The following is an 18520-nucleotide window of genomic DNA, read 5'->3' as shown; positions in this document are numbered from 1 at the left end:
AGTAACATGTATGTCTGTATCCCACCCTGGACCCACAGTGGAGTCCACAGTGACAAGATCACAGTTCAGGAGAGTCACACTGGCATTTAAAAGGGGGGTTAAATGTCTTATTTAAGATAATAAATGTAGTGTGAGGGTGAAGGTCTCGCTGCCAGAGGGAAGTTTCCAGAAAAAAAGGTACGTAAGGATCCCTGTGAATGCTGCTGTATGAAAAGGTGAGTTTGGGATTTTGATTTTGCATTCATATATCTAATATTTTGAAATCTCAACAATAACAACACTTGGAGAAGATTCTGCTGCGTTTTTCTTTTTGATTTCTTTTAGACTGATGACCCTGGGACCCAATAACAAGACAAGGATGACCCCAAAAGACGACTTGAAGACGAGTGGCCGAGCCCCAACAGAGATGACGCCAGAGACGACGACCAGCCTGTGAGGAGAAGAAAGAACAACTTTATTGAGACATTACTGGATGCACTGGTAATTTAATTGTGCTTGAGAAAGAATGACCCAACAGACACTGCATGGTTACACAGGGGTTTAGTATGTAGCATATCATAGTCTGAGAAAACGTAGTTATTTTTGTCAGAATCAATAGAAAAATGTATCTGTATCTCTGTTTTTTTTTTTTGTTTGTTTGTTTGTTTTTTAAAAAAAACTAGGTGCTTCAATGACACCAAGCAGATTCAGACAGGATGGAACAGAGATGATGGGAGGCAGATCCAGGACCAGTGCATGACCATCGCGAGACCATTCAGTTAACACAAGGTAAGTTCATGAAATAAACTGACTAATTAGATATTTTATGTTAAAATGAGCATATGCAGTAAATCAGCTCAAATGTAATTATTTATCTCGAGTCAATAAAAGTTTTCTCTCTTTTTGCTGTCTTTAGAGCTCTCTCTCCAAGATCCCCAATCTAATGAAAGATCAGATCAACAAACCAGACAAGGAACAACCCATGATGTGAATCCAGATTATGGAAGAGGGGATGATTATTATAGTGACACAAAAGGTGACACAAAGAATAAATTTAATACTATTGTGTTTTTATTTTGTGTGTGTTGTGCCCTCTAACAAAGGGCATCGTCCACGGTCAGTTTGGAATCACTGGTTAACCTTCCATGTGTTTGCATTGTAGGGGGAAGTCGGAGCACCCAGAGGAAACCCACACAGTCGCAGAGAGAACATGAACAGAAAGAACCAGCTGAGCAGCAGGTTGGTATCAATGTAAATACAATGTACCTTGTGATAGTGAATTGTTCCAGACTGCTACTGAATCTGAATCTCACACACACACATCTGTGATTTGTTTCTTCCATCACTGTGACTTCAAAACTAAAGAAGATAAAGAGATGGTTGGAGGAGCCCCAGGACAGCAGAACCAGGCCAGGAAGATGAAGAAGATGAAGACCAGCCCCAAATGGACAAGAAGAAGAAGAAGAGCGGCTCCAGATTTCTCCAATGGTAAACTCCCCAAATTCATTGCTTTTACAGATAAAGTAATTGATATCCTGACATTTTTGTTATTACACCAAACGAAAAGGTGACTTTGAACACTAAAATGAGTCTGTTGGTGCAGGTAAGCTTTGTAATGTCTGTAAGTTCTGTTAGTTGTTCATTTCCCATCTGCCTGTCCCTCAGAGTTTCTATCTGAATTTTCAGAGTTCTTCACTGATTTAGTCTCAGTACAGACAAAGTCATTATAACAGGTGACTTAAATATCCATGTAGATGCTGTGAATGACAGCTTCAGCTGCATTTAGCTCATTGTTAGACTCAGTCGGTTTTTCTCAAAATGTTAATATTCCAACCCAGGCTGCTGGAGGATTTCCCATGATGCACTGAGCACCTCTCCTCTCCTCTATATCTCTTCATACAGTTAGACGCCACCTTTGTATGTCACTGACTTGGTGTTTTGTCCTCTGCAGGTTTCTCTGGATCTGGAGCTGCATGTTTCTGATCTGCTGTTATTGGCCTCAGCGACCTCCACAGTCTTCATGTTCTTTTTAAATAGATTTACTGTTTTACATTTTGATGTACAGTATATATGTAATTTGGAGTTAAAATAAGTGTAATAAATATGAAACGAGGGAGAAATAAAATGAGGAACATTCATGAGAGCTGGTTTGTGATGTTGCAGAGCTCTGTGTGTTTTTAGTCTCTGCTCACTAAAGACAAAGTGAGGATTTAAGTTCAGAAGATTTCATTCTGAATCAATCTCTGAGCAGAAATGTGAAACATCTTTCTGAAATCCTGAAACTGGAGTCGATCAAAGACTCAATGTGCAGCAACATGTTCTCCTCTGATGCTCCTCGTTGAGTTCCTCTGAGGTTCTCTTCAGCATCCCTCTTTGAGCAGCTTCACCTCTTTGCTCCGGTTTCCTGAGAGTCTGTGTTGAAATGTTTCTTTTGTTTTTCCTTCCAGAGGACGTTGGACTGCAGGTCCTCGCCGGACTGCTTCAGGTGCAGTACACCTCCATGCTCTCCTTCCTCCTGCCCCCCTCCCTCCAAGCGTCCTCGCTATTCTTCCTCCCTCTCTCCTCTCTCCTCCCTCTCCTCCTTCCACTCTCACTCTTCTTTTTCGCCCATTCCTCCTTCACCCTTTCCTCTCTCCTCCCCCTCGTCTTCCGCCTTTCACCCTTATTTTTCTCCCCTTAATCCCCCTGTCTCTTCTCTCCCTCACCCTCCTCTTTCCCCATTCTCTCCTATGTCCTTCCCCTCCTCTTTCCCCTCGCACTCTTCTTTTGCTCCCCTCCCTCCCCCATTCTCTCCTATCTCCTCCCCCTCCTCCTTCCCTCCCTGCTCTTCTTTTTATCCCTTCTTTTGCCCCGTCTCTGCTCCTCTTCCTCCTCCCGTCTCTCCTTCTCCTAATCCCCCTCTCTCCTTCTCCTCCTCCTCTTCCTCCCCCTCCCGTCTCTCCTCCTCCCCATCCCCCTCCTCCCCTTCCTCCTCCCCCTCCCATCTCTCCTCCTCCTCCCCCTCCTCATCCCTCTCCTCCCCCTCCTCTTCCTCCTCCTCCTCATCCCCATCCCTCTCCTCCCCCTCCTCTTCCCCCTCCCGTCTCTCCTCCTCCTCCTCCCCATCCCTCTCTTCCCACTCCTACTCCCCCTCCTGTCTCTCCTCCTCCTCCCCCTCCACCTCCCCATCCCTCTCCTCCCCCTCCTCCGCCTCCCCATCCCTTTCCTCCCCTTCCTCCTCCCCTCCCGTCCCTCCTCCTCCTCCTCCCCCTCCTCCCCATCCCGTCCCTCCCCCTCCTCCCTCTCCTCCCCTTCCTACTCCCCCTCCTGTCTCTCCTCCTCCTCCATCCCCTCCTCCTCCTCCCTCTCCTCCCCCCCCCACTCCTCCCCTTCTCCCCTCCCTCCCCCTCTCTCTCCAATCTCCTCCCGCTCCTCCTCCCTCTCCTCCTTGTTCTCCTACCCCAGATCCTCTTCCAGTGCCACTGACTGGGTGCTGTGGCACTGGAAGGATTTCGTAGAATGAGAACAAAATCTCCCTCACTCTTTCCTCTTTCCTCCCCCTCCTCCTTATCCCTCTCCTCCCCTTCTCATTCTTCTTTCTCTCCCATTCCTCCCTCACTCTTTCCTCTTTCCTCCCCCTCCCGTCTTTCCTCCTCCTCCCCCTCCTCCTCCTCCTTATCCCTCTCCTCCCCCGCCTCTTCCCCCTCCTGAAGGAGGAGGGAGAGGAAAGAGGAAGGAGTGAGGGAGCAATGGGAGAGAAAGAAGAATGAGAGGGGGAGGAGAGGGATAAGGAGGAGGAGGAGGGGGAGGAGAAGGAGAACAAAATCTCCCTCACTCTTTCCTCTCCTCCCCCTCTCATTCTTCTTTTTCTCCCATTCCTCCGCCTCTCTCTCCTACACCCCCCCCCCCACCCCCCGATTCTCTCACTCTTCTTTTTCTCCCCTCCTTCCACCCTCTCTCCTATCTCCTCCTGCTCCTCCTTTCCTTGTTCTCCTCCCCCGGATCCTCCTCCAGTGCCACTGACCAAGCGCTGGAGTTGCAGGATTTGGGAGGATGAGAACTAAATCTTTCTTCGGAGGCTGCCTCCACTCTCCTCCCCCTCCAGCTTTTTCTGGTCAGCGACCTCCTGACAAACATGCAGGAGGACCCCTCTCACCATGTTTTACTAACCAATGTGTGAGTTTCTCTCCCCAGAAGCCTCCTGCCCTACCTAAGAGGGCTGCTGGACCTCCTGCTGGCCAGCCTCCATTTAAGAAGGTTCGCAAAGCTTCCATTTCATTAAATTTACCTAGCTTTATTTTCACCATTTTAGCTACGTGTGATTTTCTGGATGTGATCTGATCTGATTTTATTTGAATCAGTCTGTTGTGATTATGTCTGATCAGATCTATTCCAACTTTATTTGAATGGATTTTCTTAGATTGTATTTTGTGTGATTCTATCGGAGCTCGGTTCTTGTCAGTGGAACTCTGGTCAGGGTTTCCTGTTAGAGGTGTGGGTGGATCTGGGAGGGATCGTGGGATACCTCCAGTGATCCCCCCCTTACAGTGAAGCTCCACTCTGTCAGAAGGTGAACAGGATGCAGACGGCATGTCACACAGGAGTAACATGTATGTCTGTATCCCACCCTGGACCCACAGTGGAGTCCACAGTGACAAGATCACAGTTCAGGAGAGTCACACTGGCATTTAAAAGGGGGGTTAAATGTCTTATTTAAGAAAATAAATGTAGTATGAGGGTGAAGGTCTCGCTGCCAGAGGGAAGTTTCCAGAAAAAAAGGTACGTAAGGATCCCTGTGAATGCTGCTGTATGAAAAGGTGAGTTTGGGATTTTGATTTTGCATTGATATATCTAATATTTTGAAATCTCAACAATAACAACACTTGGAGAAGATTCTGCTGCGTTTTTCTTTTTGATTTCTTTTAGACTGATGACCCTGGGACCCAAGACCAAGACAAGGATGACCCCAAAAGACGACTTGAAGACGAGTGGCCGAGCCCCAACAGAGATGACGCCAGAGACGACGACCAGCCTGTGAGGAGAAGAAAGAACAACTTTATTGAGACATTACTGGATGCACTGGTAATTTAATTGTGCTTGAGAAAGAATGACCCAACAGACACTGCATGGTTACACAGGGGTTTAGTATGTAGCATATCATAGTCTGAGAAAACGTAGTTATCTTTGTCAGAATCAATAGAAAAATGTATCTGTTTGTTTGTTTGTTTGTTTTTTTAAAAAAACTAGGTGCTTCAATGACACCAAGCAGATTCAGACAGGATGGAACAGAGATGATGGGAGGCAGATCCAGGACCAGTGCATGACCATCGCGAGACCATTCAGTTAACACAAGGTAAGTTCATGAAATAAACTGACTAATTAGATATTTTATGTTAAAATGAGCATATGCAGTAAATCAGCTCAAATGTAATTATTTATCTCGAGTCAATAAAAGTTTTCTCTCTTTTTGCTGTCTTTAGAGCTCTCTCTCCAAGATCCCCAATCTAATGAAAGATCAGATCAACAAACCAGACAAGGAAAAACCCATGATGTGAATCCAGATTATGAAAGAGGGGATGATTATTATAGTGACACAAAAGGTGACACAAAGACTAAATTTAATACTATTGTGTTTTTATTTTTTGTGTGTTGTGCCCTCTAACAAAGGGCATCGTCCACGGTCAGTTTGGAATCACTGGTTAACCTTCCATGTGTTTGCATTGTAGGGGGAAGTCGGAGCACCCAGAGGAAACCCACACAGTCGCAGAGAGAACATGAACAGAAAGAACCAGCTGAGCAGCAGGTTGGTATCAATGTAAATACAATGTACCTTGTGATAGTGAATTGTTCCAGACTGCTACTGAATCTGAATCTCACACACACACATCTGTGATTTGTTTCTTCCATCACTGTGACTTCAAAACTAAAGAAGATAAAGAGATGGTTGGAGGAGCCCCAGGACAGCAGAACCAGGCCAGGAAGATGAAGAAGATGAAGACCAGCCCCAAATGGACAAGAAGAAGAAGAAGAGCGGCTCCAGATTTCTCCAATGGTAAACTCCCCAAATTCATTGCTTTTACAGATAAAGTAATTGATATCCTGACATTTTTGTTATTACACCAAACGAAAAGGTGACTTTGAACACTAAAATGAGTCTGTTGGTGCAGGTAAGCTTTGTAATGTCTGTAAGTTCTGTTAGTTGTTCATTTCCCATCTGCCTGTCCCTCAGAGTTTCTATCTGAATTTTCAGAGTTCTTCACTGATTTAGTCTCAGTACAGACAAAGTCATTATAACAGGTGACTTAAATATCCATGTAGATGCTGTGAATGACAGCTTCAGCTGCATTTAGCTCATTGTTAGACTCAGTCGGTTTTTCTCAAAATGTTAATATTCCAACCCAGGCTGCTGGAGGATTTCCCATGATGCACTGAGCACCTCTCCTCTCCTCTATATCTCTTCATACAGTTAGACGCCACCTTTGTATGTCACTGACTTGGTGTTTTGTCCTCTGCAGGTTTCTCTGGATCTGGAGCTGCATGTTTCTGATCTGCTGTTATTGGCCTCAGCGACCTCCACAGTCTTCATGTTCTTTTTAAATAGATTTACTGTTTTACATTTTGATGTACAGTATATATGTAATTTGGAGTTAAAATAAGTGTAATAGATATGAAACGAGGGAGAAATAAAATGAGGAACATTCATGAGAGCTGGTTTGTGATGTTGCAGAGCTCTGTGTGTTTTTAGTCTCTGCTCACTAAAGACAAAGTGAGGATTTAAGTTCAGAAGATTTCATTCTGAATCAATCTCTGAGCAGAAATGTGAAACATCTTTCTGAAATCCTGAAACTGGAGTCGATCAAAGACTCAATGTGCAGCAACATGTTCTCCTCTGATGCTCCTCGTTGAGTTCCTCTGAGGTTCTCTTCAGCATCCCTCTTTGAGCAGCTTCACCTCTTTGCTCCGGTTTCCTGAGAGTCTGTGTTGAAATGTTTCTTTTGTTTTTCCTTCCAGAGGACGTTGGACTGCAGGTCCTCGCCGGACTGCTTCAGGTGCAGTACACCTCCATGCTCTCCTTCCTCCTGCCCCCCTCCCTCCAAGCGTCCTCGCTATTCTTCCTCCCTCTCTCCTCTCTCCTCCCTCTCCTCCTTCCACTCTCACTCTTCTTTTTCGCCTATTCCTCCTTCACTCTTTCCTCTCTCCTCCCCCTCGTCTTCCGCCTTTCACCCTTATTTTTCTCCCCTTAATCCCCCTGTCTCTTCTCTCCCTCACCCTCCTCTTTCCCCATTCTCTCCTATGTCCTTCCCCTCCTCTTTCCCCTCGCACTCTTCTTTTGCTCCCCTCCCTCCCCCATTCTCTCCTATCTCCTCCCCCTCCTCCTTCCCTCCCTGCTCTTCTTTTTATCCCTTCTTTTGCCCCGTCTCTGCTCCTCTTCCTCCTCCCGTCTCTCCTTCTCCTAATCCCCCTCTCTCCTTCTCCTCCTCCTCCCCCCGTCTCTCATCATCCTCCTCCTCCCTCTCCTCTTCCGCCTCCCGTCTCTCCTCCTCCCCATCCCCCTCCTCCCCTTCCTCCTCCCCCTCCCGTCTCTCCTCCTCCTCCCCCTCCTCCTCCTCCCCCTCCTCATCCCTCTCCTCCCCCTCCTCTTCCTCCTCATCCCCATCCCTCTCCTCCCCCTCCTCTTCCCCCTCCCGTCTCTCCTCCTCCTCCTCCCCATCCCTCTCTTCCCACTCCTACTCCCCCTCCTGTCTCTCCTCCTCCTCCCCCTCCTCCTCCCCATCCCTCTCCTCCCCCTCCTCCGCCTCCCCATCCCTTTCCTCCCCTTCCTCCTCCCCTCCCTCCCCCTCCTCCCTCTCCTCCCCTTCCTCCTCCCCCTCCCGTCTCTCCTCCTCCTCCTCCCCTCCCCATCCCTCTCTTCCCACTCCTACTCCCCCTGTCTCTCCTCCTCCTCCATCCCCTCCTCCTCCTCCCTCTCCTCCCCCCCCTCACTCCTCCCCTTCTCCCCTCCCTCCCCCTCTCTCTCCAATCTCCTCCCGCTCCTCCTCCCTCTCCTCCTTGTTCTCCTACCCCAGATCCTCTTCCAGTGCCACTGACTGGGTGCTGTGGCACTGGAAGGATTTCGTAGAATGAGAACAAAATCTCCCTCACTCTTTCCTCTTTCCTCCCCCCTCCTCCTTATCCCTCTCCTCCCCTTCTCATCCTTCTTTCTCTCCCATTCCTCCCTCACTCTTTCCTCTTTCCTCCCCCTCCCGTCTTTCCTCCTCCTCCCCCTCCTCCTCCTCCTTATCCCTCTCCTCCCCCGCCTCTTCCCCCTCCTGAAGGAGGAGGGAGAGGAAAGAGGAAGGAGTGAGGGAGCAATGGGAGAGAAAGAAGAATGAGAGGGGGAGGAGAGGGATAAGGAGGAGGAGGAGGGGGAGGAGAAGGAGAACAAAATCTCCCTCACTCTTTCCTCTCCTCCCCCTCTCATTCTTCTTTTTCTCCCATTCCTCCGCCTCTCTCTCCTACACCCCCCCCCCCCCCCCGATTCTCTCACTCTTCTTTTTCTCCCCTCCTTCCACCCTCTCTCCTATCTCCTCCTGCTCCTCCTTTCCTTGTTCTCCTCCCCCGGATCCTCCTCCAGTGCCACTGACCAAGCGCTGGAGTTGCAGGATTTGGGAGGATGAGAACTAAATCTTCCTTCGGAGGCTGCCTCCACTCTCCTCCCCCTCCAACTTTTTCTGGTCAGCGACCTCCTGACAAACATGCAGGAGGACCCCTCTCACCATGTTTTACTAACCAATGTGTGAGTTTCTCTCCCCAGAAGCCTCCTGCCTTACCTAAGAGGGCTGCTGGACCTCCTGCTGGCCAGCCTCATTTAAGAAGGTTCGCAAAGCTTCCATTTCATTAAATTTACCTAGTTTTATTTTCAGCATTTTAGCTACGTGTGATTTTCTGGATGTGATCTGATCTGATTTTATTTGAATCAGTCTGTTGTGATTATGTCTGATCAGATCTATTCCAACTTTATTTGAATGGATTTTCTTAGATTGTATTTTGTGTGATTCTATCGGAGCTCGGTTCTTGTCGGTGGAACTCTGGTCAGGGTTTCCTGTTAGAGGTGTGGGTGGATCTGGGAGGGATCGTGGAATACCTCCAGTGGTCCCCCCCTTACAGTGAAGCTCCACTCTGTCAGAAGGTGAACAGGATGCAGACGGCATGTTACACAGGAGTAACATGTATGTCTGTATCCCACCCTGGACCCACAGTGGAGTCCACAGTGACAAGATCACAGTTCAGGAGAGTCACACTGGCATTTAAAAGCGGGGTTAAATGTCTTATTTAAGATAATAAATGTAGTGTGAGGGTGAAGGTCTCGCTGCCAGAGGGAAGTTTCCAGAAAAAAAGGTACGTAAGGATCCCTGTGAATGCTGCTGTATGAAAAGGTGAGTTTGGGATTTTGATTTTGCATTCATATATCTAATATTTTGAAATCTCAACAATAACAACACTTGGAGAAGATTCTGCTGCCTTTTTCTTTTTGATTTCTTTTAGACTGATGACCCCGGGACCCAAGACCAAGACAAGGATGACCCCAAAAGACGACTTGAAGACGAGTGGCCGAGCCCCAACAGAGATGAAGCTAGAGACGATGACCAGCCTGTGAGGAAAAGAAAGAACAACTTTATTGAGACATTACTGGATGCACTGGTAATTTAATTGTGCTTGAGAAAGAATGACCCAACGGACACTGCATGGTTACACAGGGGTTTAGTATGTAGCATATCATAGTCTGAGAAAACGTAGTTATTTTTGTCAGAATCAATAGAAAAATGTATCTGTATCTGGTTTTTTTTTTGTTTGTTTGTTTTTTAAAAAAACTAGGTGCTTCAATGACACCAAGCAGATTCAGACAGGATGGAACAGAGATGATGGGAGGCAGATCCAGGACCAGTGCATGACCATCGCGAGACCATTCAGTTAACACAAGGTAAGTTCATGAAATAAACTGGCTAATTAGATATTTTATGTTAAAATGAGCATATGCAGTAAATCAGCTCAAATGTAATTATTTATCTCGAGTCAATAAAAGTTTTCTCTCTTTTTGCTGTCTTTAGAGCTCTCTCTCCAAGATCCCCAATCTAATGAAAGATCAGATCAACAAACCAGACAAGGAACAACCCATGATGTGAATCCAGATTATGAAAGAGGGGATGATTATTATAGTGACACAAAAGGTGACACAAAGAATAAATTTAATACTATTGTGTTTTTATTTTGTGTGTGTTGTGCCCTCTAACAAAGGGCATCGTCCACGGTCAGTTTGGAATCACTGGTTAACCTTCCATGTGTTTGCATTGTAGGGGGAAGTCGGAGCACCCAGAGGAAACCCACACAGTCGCAGAGAGAACATGAACAGAAAGAACCAGCTGAGCAGCAGGTTGGTATCAATGTAAATACAATGTACCTTGTGATAGTGAATTGTTCCAGACTGCTACTGAATCTGAATCTCACACACACACATCTGTGATTTGTTTCTTCCATCACTGTGACTTCAAAACTAAAGAAGATAAAGAGATGGTTGGAGGAGCCCCAGGACAGCAGAACCAGGCCAGGAAGATGAAGAAGATGAAGACCAGCCCCAAATGGACAAGAAGAAGAAGAAGAAGAAGAAGAAGAGCGGCTCCAGATTTCTCCAATGGTAAACTCCCCAAATTCATTGCTTTTACAGATAAAGTAATTGATATCCTGACATTTTTGTTATTACACCAAACGAAAAGGTGACTTTGAACATTAAAATGAGTCTGTTGGTGCAGGTAAGCTTTGTAATGTCTGTAAGTTCTGTTAGTTGTTCATTTCCCATCTGCCTGTCCCTCAGAGTTTCTATCTGAATTTTCAGAGTTCTTCACTGATTTAGTCTCAGTACAGACAGAGTCATTATAACAGGTGACTTAAATATCCATGTAGATGCTGTGAATGACAGCTTCAGCTGCATTTAGCTCATTGTTAGACTCAGTCGGTTTTTCTCAAAATGTTAATATTCCAACCCAGGCTGCTGGAGGATTTCCCATGATGCACTGAGCACCTCTCCTCTCCTCTATATCTCTTCATACAGTTAGACGCCACCTTTGTATGTCACTGACTTGGTGTTTTGTCCTCTGCAGGTTTCTCTGGATCTGGAGCTGCATGTTTCTTATCTGCTGTTATTGGCCTCAGCGACCTCCACAGTCTTCATGTTCTCTTCCTCCTCTCTACCCTCAACCCAACCACAGTTGTTTTTTTTTTTTACTTCCCAGACGGGAGTTTTTTTTTTTTCCTCACCCCAACTGGAGTTTTCTTTCTTTTTTTTTTTTCACTTCCCAACAACAGGAAGTTTTTTTTTTCCTCCACACTGGTACCACATGCTTGATTTGATCATACTGCAAAAAGAGAAATCCTCAAATAAAAAACAAAACAACACAATAGAACTGTATCTTTTTGTTTAAAAGTGTAACATAATGAACTCTTCCATTTATGCTTATTTTTGGAGAATGTGTTTTATGGTTAGAAAATTATATTAGTCTAAAAAACATGGTTTCAAACCACTGGTTTCTCAAAAACACCTGGACTCCATCTTAAAACTACACAGCATTTGAACATACTGCTGGTTGTGTGATTACCTGGAGTAAATACACAAGATAGTAAATGTTTGACAGTAAAATTAGACTATTTTTTACTGCACATTAAGGACTAAAAATGGTAAATAATTTCTGTATAACTTGGTGTCAAAAGTTTAAGAAACGAGACGGCGATTGGGCCACGTTTCATAAAATGCTCCAAATATCATCCAACGTGTGTGAATCACTGAAGGTCCTCAGAGCCTCTTTTTAAGTCTGGAGACTGTGCTGCCACTCCATGTTTTCAAGCTGACCATCCTGCTCTTTTTTCCTGAAGTAGTTGTGGCATAGCTTGGACTTACAATTTGGGTCATTATCTTGCTGTAGGATGAACCCCTGATCAACTAGGAACATACCAGAGGGTACTGCATGGCGCTGCAGAATGCTGTGTTGGCTGTTTTGGTTCAGGGTTCCTCTCACTCTGTACAAGTCACTGATTCTGGATCCAGCAAATCAGCCCCAGACCATCATGCTTCCTCCTCCATGTTTGACAGTTGATGTCACACACTGAGGAACCATCCATTATTTTTTCAGTTTTGGGTAACCTTACTTTTTTTAAAAACCTCTGACAGTTCACCACTTACCTTTGTACCATTTCAAGCTATTCATTGGACTTGAACTACCTGAATTTCAATATAAAACTGGAAAAAATGGGGCATTCTAAAACATTTGACCAGTAGTATATATTGAAAAGAGAAGGGGACTAAGCACTGAACATAGGGGAACCCCTGTAGATAGGCTTTGCAGTTCAGACACTTCTCCCCTCCAAGATACTCTGAAGTATCTCCCTGAGAGGTGGGACATGAACCAGCAGAGGGCTGATCCTGAGATCCCAAGCTCAGTGGAGAGGAGGATTTGATGGTTAAGCAGCTGACAGATCTAACACCAATGGAGCTGAAGACTGTCCAGCAGCTCTAGCAGAATGCATGCTACTGTTGTCAAAATCCACTTTATGACAGGAAACGACAACGACCTACCACAGTGAAAATTACCAGTTTTACAGAGAATTTTGATCTTGCAGCAAGGCAGCACAGCTAGTTGTTTGTTGTTGCACAATTTGACTTATCACTCTTTTAAGGGAAAACTGAAGCTGCATCTTATCTCTGCCCCATTATTATGGGTATAAAGAAGAATAGACAAGCCAGAGCACTTTTAATCCTGTCAAGTGCAACCAGACCATTATGTACTACAGAATGGGCAATATTGTGGTCCAGGGCACACAGGAGTAAGAAGACAAGTAGTATCAATTATCCACAAGAATAGATGTAAAACATACCTTTCAAACAGTATTCAAGCAAAGTTAAGTAGCAAGTTTATACATTTTTTACTTGAATGTTTAGTGTTTAGTCCGGCTGCACAGTGCCGTAGTGGTTAGCACTTTCGCCTTGCAGCGAGAAGATCCCTGGTTCGCGTCCCGGCTTTCCCGGGATCTTTCTGCATGGAGTTTGCATGTTCTCCCTGTGCATGCGTGGGTTTTCTCCGGGTACTCCGGCTTCCTCCCACACTCCAAAAATATGCTGAGGTTAATTGATCATTCTAAATTGCCCGTAGGTGTGAATGTGAGAGTGACTGTTTGTCTTTGTATGTAGCCCTGCGATGGACTGGCAACCTGTCTAGGGTGTCCCCTGCCTTCGCCCGAGTCAGCTGGGATAGGCTCCAGTATATAAATAGGGAAAAGCCAATGACAAAATGGAAAACAAAAGGAAAAAACAAAGGGCAAAGCAAAGACAAAATTTACCTTGCTATCTACATATTTATTTATTCTTTTATTTATTTCTCTTTATATTTACATATTTATTTCCTTATTTTTGAACAGATTTATTTATTTGTTCTTTTATTTATTCCTCTCTATATTTACACATTTATTTCCTGATTATTTTTAACAGATTTATATTTTATTGCGGCACTCCTGTGACTCCAAATTTTTGTCTGTCCCTTGCCTCTCAATGTAAAGACTTTATTGGCTAAATCGAGTCACGTGGTATGGCTGAACTCGTACGTAATTGGTCTGTGTGTTCGTGAGCTGATAAACCAATGCCGGAAACACTGGAAAAGCTGCGAAGGTAAAACTGAAGCGAACCGTCAAATTTAAAATCGCATTACAATTTACTGATTGCCAGTCCAGTCTGTATAAGAGTGTGTCTGGGTCCGGATCTGGACCGTGGTCTGCCAGTTAGTGACCCCTGTCATAGATATATAGCAATGGAAGAAATGATTAGACCACCCTTGTTTTCTTCAATGTCTGGTTCATTTTAATGCCATGGAGACATGGTTTAGACTTGGCTCTCTCTCGCTGGTGGACAGGCTCGTCCACATCGTCTCGCCATACGATCCTTCAATTAATCATCAGTCTCTAATAACCCGAAAGAGAATGGAATCCCTCCCTACAATGAATGATTGATAGGTGTGTTTGTGTCTTAGTGTGTTTATTATTAGTCATAGCCTAAGGGCACAGTCATATGTAGTTACTTATGGTCTTCCCGTTAAAGTTGTATGGCAGTGCTCTCATTGATTTGGGTTACGTACATCTCCAATCATATGCACTTAATCAGTTTTATGTTCTTTGACACAGGGGCGGATCTACTGGGGTGGCATAGGGTGGCAACTGCCACCCCTAGAAGATGTCTTGCCACCCCGGCTGCCACCCCAGTTCTGAACAATCTAATTCAAAAATATGTATATGAAAGGTTGTGGCCGTCCGTAAAGAGCAAAAGTCCAGGAAAGACGAATAACGAGTGAAACTCCGATGTCCGAGTACTTTCGAATGCACCATGTAGACGTAAGGTCCTGTACAGTCTATGATGCTACAGATACGAGGTGACACGACCCCCCTGAGGGGGCTGATCTTAGACCTCACTCATGGATGACAGCTGGACTTCGGTGTGGCAGTAAGACACTAGTTAGACTGGGTTAGACTACATGCTAATATAACTGTTCACAATGTATTAAATGCTAGTAGTGTCTAAATTCACAAAAAGTGTTTGCTTGCGAGACGAACCACGGTTTCCACTGAGCCTGGGCCTTGCTAATTTTTACTTATGTAGCTAGCTAATGTTAGAGAATGGCCACAGAAGGATGGTGGGGGATCGTCTGTGGAAGTTTTTCTCCTTTTTTTTTTTTGATAATTACAACCTGTGGCTCTGACAACAGACTGTAAGTCAAAAGAAATCACACATTCATTAAGACTTTACATGACATTAAAGTGTAACCAGACCCCCAGTCACACCAGGTTTTCATGCACTATTTGAAAACTGCATCCTGCTTGTTTAATGCTGGTTTTTCTAATTTTGGTGTCAAGGTCATAATAACACCAACATTGATGTGTTTCATCACAGTACAGTCATATCATTTAGTTTACAGCTGAAAAAACATTTACATGTTAAGTATCTCTTTAAAGGTTTAAATTGTACACATCAGATTGTATCATAGTTAATAATGAAAATTATCAAAGGAAAAAACATAATTCAGTCAGTGTGATTCTTGTAGGAGACAGTAAAGAATGAAGAGGAAGGAACCACCACCAGCTTTTCCCAGCCTAAAAGAAGAGAGGAGGAAGAACATCCCAGAGAGGAGATGGAGGAGGAAGAGTTCAGAGAAAGAGAAAGAAATGAAGGCATGCAGAGCTCAGACAGCGAAAGGTAAATCAGAGACTATCTCTAGTCCAGCTGGTCCATATGCTATGAATATTGTGTTAGTAGACTATATCTGAGTAAGAGGTACACCTGTCGCAATAATTACCTTTTTGGACAAAATATTATCTGATGTAGTTAGTCTTTTAATTTTAAGATGATAAGTAGATCCTTAATTCTTAAGAATATCCAAATATTGGAATTCTAGAATTATTGTAAGAAATGTCTCAAATAAAGAGCATCAAAAAATAAAACCACAAATCTAAGACAATAAATAAAATTATCTGGACTCTCTTCTAGATGAATTAATAATGTAATCATTGTGGCAGGCTGAACATAAGCTAGATCACACAAATGCAGATTTCCCAAAACAGTGCATAAGAGAGACATAGTCTAGTCTTAATCTAATTTGTTGCTAAATTTAAGAAACATTTTTAACATATCTAGCATTTGGTTTCTTCAAAGTGTATTAGGTTGACTTTATTTCAGTTTAAATCTTTTCCCCTTTCTGCTAGACATATTAAATCACATATTGTGATTGACAGCTAATAAGAACAACTCATGTTTAGGATTGGCTGACAAATACAAATGATATTTACTTATTTAACATACTTATTTCAGCAGTATTTGCGTCAATTTGATAACGCCTGCTGGTTGGTTTCATCCAAATCCATCATTCCATTTTTGAGTAATGTTGCTAACAGAGAGACAGACAAACCAATGCCAATCATCACATGACTCTGCCAAGGCTCCGCCTACTTGGCAGAGTGTGTGTGTATATATATATATATATATATATATATTATATTGCCAAAAGTATGCCTTGACTCGCATATGAACGTATAAACGTTACATTAATGTGAACCAGCGTCTCCATTGACAGTTTTATTAACTAAATGTACCACATTACACGAACACAACACACTTCAGCTGTTTACATGAAACTCAACACAAACATCGTTAGCTTAATGCTACGTTAGCTTAATGCTACGTTAGCTTTAATCAGGCTACTACTGAGCAGCTAGCTCGGTTAGCATCGCTAACATTAAAGCTAATATTTACTGGATGCTAACTCTCTTCTCTGGTCAACCCACACACAAATAAACTCCATCGACATCTGGAGTGCACGGTACAAATTATATCTGACACTACAGGTGTATATGAAGTGCATTAAAACCGGCACCAATAAGAAAATAAACAAACTTACCAAACTATCAGAGCCCTGTCAGTGTCTGCTGTTAGAATCAGCAGAAGCGCCACGGTGCCATCACTTGACGTCAGCCTTGATAGGAGCTGCCGTCAGGCAGGAATCCTGTGATCAGGTACGACTACCCATCCTGGACAGAAAGCCCCGCCCAGAGCCATTTGATTGACAGCTCAGTCCACCAAGTGAAAGGAGAGTCTATTGTCTTTGTTTTTACTTGGTTGACTGAGGAGTGCCAAAAGGAAAAGGCAAATGCAAAACGGAAAAGACAATGACAAAATCGAAAAAAAAAAAAGAGAAAAGGGAAAAGCAAAGACAAAATTTTCCTTTTTATGTATTTATTTATTTCTCTTTATATTTCCACATTTATTTATTTATTTCTCTTTATAGTTCCACATTTATTTATTTATTTCTCTTTATATTTCCACATTTATTTCCTTATTTATTTATTTATTTATTTCTCTTTATATTTCCACATTCATTTATTTATTTCTCTTTATATTTCCACATTTATTTATTTATTTCTCTTTATATTTCCACATTTCTTTCCACATTTATTTATTTCTCTTTATATTTTCACATTTATTTATTTCTCTTTATAGTTCCACATTTATTTATTTATTTATTTTTCTTTATATTTACATATTTATTTCCTTATTTATTTATTTATATTTTATTGTGGCACTCCTGTGATTCCATAGTCCAAAAGGTTTAGGAGTGTGTTTATGGGAATTTTTGACCATTCTTCCAGAAGCGCATTTGTGAGGTCACACACTGATGTTGGACCAGAAGGCCTGGCTCTCAGTCTCCGCTCTAATTCATCCCAAAGGTGTTCTATGGGGTTGAGGTCAGGACTCTGTGCAGGCCAGTCAAGTTCATCCACACCAGACTCTGTCATCCATGTCTTTATGGACCTTGCTTTGTGCACTGGTGCACAGTCATGTTGGAAGAGGAAGGGGCCAGCTCCAAACTGTTCCCACAAAGTTGGGAGCATGGAATTGTCCAAAATGTCTTGGTATGCTGAAGCATTCAGAGTTCCTTTCACTGGAACTAAGGGGCCAAACCCAGTTCCTGAAAAACAACCCCACACCATAATCTCCCCTCCACCAACTTTACACTTGACAAAATGCAGTCCGACAAGTATCGTTCTCCTGGTAACCGCCAAACCCAGACTCGTCCATCAGATTGCCAGATGGAGAAGTGCGATTCGTCACTCCAGAAAACACGTCTCCACTGCTCTAGAGTCCAGTGACAGCGTGCTTTACACCAATGCATCCCACGCTTTGCATTGCACTTGGTGATGTATGGCTTGGATGCAGCTGCTCGGCCATGGAAACCCATTCCATGAAGCTCTCTGCTGAAGCACTGTTCTTGAGCTAATCTGAAGGCCACATGAAGTTTGAAGGTCTGTAGCGATTGACTCTGCAGAAAGCTGGCGACCTCTTGGCACTATGCGTCTCAGCATCCACTGACCCCGCTCCGTCAGTTTACGTGGCCTACCACTTGGTGGCTGAGTTGCTGTCGTTCCCACACACTTCCACTTTCTTATAATACAACTGACAGTTGACTGTGGAATATTTAGGAGCCAGGAAATGTCATGACTGGATTTGTTGCACAGGTGGCATCCTATCACAGTTCCTCACTGGAATTCACTGAGCTCCTGAGAGCGACCCATTCTTTCACAAATGTTTGTAAAAGCAGTCTGCATGCCTAGGTGCTTGATTTTATACACCTGTGGCCATGGAAGTGATTGGAACACCTGATTCTGATTATTTGGACGGGTGAGCGAATACTTTTGGAAATATAATGTATCTCAGGACATTGATGAAGAATCTGTAATAATGAACAAATAAATCAAATAATCTCAGATTATGGATGAGTTGAAATATGAAAAAAAATAAGTGGTCTATGAAAAGTCCAATCTTTGATCTCACTTTTCCAAAAAATGTATAATGCAGAAGTCAATTCGTGATATTTTCCAAATCATATGGAGCTGCATGTTGCATGTTGAATCCTTTTAGAATGAAATTTTGGTCACAAAAATAAAATTTAATTTAAAAAAAAAAATTGAACTTTTAGAACTGAGCAGGTCTGGTAGTCGT

At 43.6% G+C, this 18520-nt stretch overlaps 3 long non-coding RNA genes across 3 annotated transcripts; all 3 read left to right on the top strand.

Annotated features, from left to right (window-relative positions):
- Positions 1 to 377: 377 nt before the first annotated feature.
- LOC129350406 (uncharacterized) lies at positions 378 to 976 on the top strand. Its single transcript, XR_008603805.1, has 3 exons — positions 378 to 480; positions 663 to 768; positions 896 to 976. It is a non-coding gene; the product is annotated as an uncharacterized LOC129350406 (long non-coding RNA).
- Positions 977 to 1139: 163 nt separating this feature from the next.
- Positions 1140 to 2009, top strand: LOC129350405 (uncharacterized). The gene is made up of 3 exons (XR_008603804.1): positions 1140 to 1218; positions 1345 to 1467; positions 1931 to 2009. It is a non-coding gene; the product is annotated as an uncharacterized LOC129350405 (long non-coding RNA).
- A 2279-nt stretch (positions 2010 to 4288) lies between these two features.
- LOC118470539 (uncharacterized) lies at positions 4289 to 7392 on the top strand. The gene is made up of 6 exons (XR_004847643.2): positions 4289 to 5040; positions 5206 to 5311; positions 5439 to 5558; positions 5685 to 5761; positions 5888 to 6010; positions 6474 to 7392. It is a non-coding gene; the product is annotated as an uncharacterized LOC118470539 (long non-coding RNA).
- Positions 7393 to 18520: the final 11128 nt, after the last annotated feature.

Source organism: Amphiprion ocellaris, chromosome 13 (genome assembly GCF_022539595.1).
Source record: "Amphiprion ocellaris isolate individual 3 ecotype Okinawa chromosome 13, ASM2253959v1, whole genome shotgun sequence".
NCBI classification, from domain to species: domain Eukaryota; kingdom Metazoa; phylum Chordata; class Actinopteri; family Pomacentridae; genus Amphiprion; species Amphiprion ocellaris.
The sequence above is the reverse complement of the archived record's forward strand: the minus strand, read 5'-3'. Positions and strand labels throughout refer to the sequence as shown.